Genomic DNA, 2,110 nt, shown 5'->3' with positions numbered 1-2,110 from the left:
TCACTTTAGATTTCTTGCTGAACTCTATGAAATGCTTTAATACTTAAAAACATTTCCCCCCCCCTTGAGAATATGGCTTCTTTTAATGAAATAACCAAATGTCTCTGTGTTAAAAATCTTTAGATAGTAAGTATAAAGTGGTTCTAATTTAGTCTTAACACTATAGGAAAGTGACTTTAATACAATGATCAAAGGCAAACTCAATGAACAGTTGCATTTTCTGGTCCATTTTCTGAGTCATTACACAGGGAAAAATCAATATCTGGAGTCTGACAATTGCATTTAAGCACAGAGGATTCTCACTTTCTCACTGTCCTCCTGGAACCTTTTAGGAAACAATACATCTTTGTTTTCAGTGTTTGGGTTGTTAACAACCACTGTTTCTTTAGAACACATATGGATATAATACCTTTTCAAAAGAGCTTGATATCGATCCCTGGCAAAGCCTAGGAGGAAACATTAAATAGATGTTTGCAAGCACTTAGGAAGGAAACCTGATATCCTTATGTGCAAGGCTGAGAAATGTAGACCGTCTGACAGCATCGTTAGGTTGATTTACAACTGGCTGAAAGACTTACAGACTCTAAGAGTTCAGACTGCTGGATGCCTCACGGCATTGATCACATTGGCTGTTTATTTCTGGCTAGGTGCCATCAGGTCAGTACCAACTCATAGCGACTGGAAGTACAAAATAAAGAAACACTTTCCAATCCTGTGCTTTCCTCATAGTCACTGCTAAATTGGAGCCCAGCCTTGTAACCACAGTATCAATCTATCATGTCGAGGGTCGTCCTCTTTTTTTCCACGACCCTCTACTTTACCAAGCATGATATCCTTTTTCAGGAATTGGTCTTTCCTGATAATGTATACAAAGTATATGAGCTGAAGTTTCACCATCCTTGCTGCTAAGGAGCATTCTGGCTGTACTTCTTCTGAGACAGGTTTGTTTGTTTGGGGGCAGCCCAGGATACTGTCAGTATTTTTTCCCAACACCATCCTTTCAAATGCATAATTCTTCTTCAGTCTTCCTCATTGTCCAGAATGCACATGCATATGAGACTACTGACAATACCATGGCTTAGGTCAGGTGTATTTTAGTCTTCAAAGTGACATCTTTAGTCTTTAACACTTTAAAGAGGTTTTTGTTCAGTAGGTTTGTTCAATGTAATGCATCATTTGCTTTCAGTTAACAATTTGATTTCTTAACTGCTGCTTCCATGAGTGATAGAAAATCCAAGTAAAATGAAATTCTTGACAAGTTCAACTTTTTTTCTGTTTATCATGATTCTATTGGTCTAATTATAAAGATTTTTGTTTTCTTTACATTAAGTTCTAATCCATATAGAAAGTTGTATTCTTTGATTGTCATTAGCAAATGCCTCAAATCCTCTTCACTTTCAGCAAGCTAGGTTTTGCCATCTTTTCCTAGGCTATGCATGCACTTCCTTCAATCCTGATACTATATTCTTCAAAAGTCCAGTTTCTCAGGTTATTGCTGGGCATGCAGACTGAATAAGTATGGTAAAGGACACAGCTCCGACACACACCTTTCCTGATACTCAAAAACGTTACTTTTTAACAGTTTCTTTTGGCACTTCATTTATAAATCATATGATCCAATAGTTTAAACATATCAAGAGTTGTACAATCGTTACCACAATCAATTTTAGAACATTTTCTTCTTCCTTGTACTCACTGTTATTCATGTAATTATTTTTTCTGATTGTGGCAAAAATATACACCACAAAACATTCTCTAATTCAACAACTTCTTCATGTATAATTCAGTGCCATTGATTATACTCTTCCTGTTGTACAACCATTATTGATATCCCTCTGCAAAATTTTCCACCACCATTGAAAAAATCTTAATGTCCCTTAAGCAAAAAATCTTTCTCCTTCACCCATTTTAATTCTAGGTCAAGTTTAGCTTCTTTTTCTTTCCCTTCTTCTTCTTATTTTTAATCATTTTATTGGGGGATTGTACAACTATTACCACAATCCATCCTTCCATCCATCCATCGTGTCAAGCATATTTGCACATTTGTTGCCATCATCATTTTCAAAACACTTTCTTTCTACTTGAGCCCTTGGTATCAGCTTCTCATTTT

The 2,110-nt window shown here is 36.0% G+C and overlaps 1 protein-coding gene across 1 annotated transcript in view; it reads right to left on the bottom strand.

Moving 5' to 3' along the window:
• Nucleotides 1–2,110, bottom strand: part of LOC123521318 (meiosis 1 associated protein) — a 42,934-nt gene that overhangs the window by 849 nt on the left and 39,975 nt on the right. The gene's annotated exons all lie outside the window — the stretch shown is intronic.

This window comes from Echinops telfairi, unplaced genomic scaffold, assembly GCF_000313985.2.
Source record: "Echinops telfairi isolate 266 unplaced genomic scaffold, ASM31398v2 ScPeMD7_9;HRSCAF=40, whole genome shotgun sequence".
Lineage (NCBI taxonomy): Eukaryota > Metazoa > Chordata > Mammalia > Afrosoricida > Tenrecidae > Echinops > Echinops telfairi.
The sequence above is the reverse complement of the archived record's forward strand: the minus strand, read 5'-3'. Positions and strand labels throughout refer to the sequence as shown.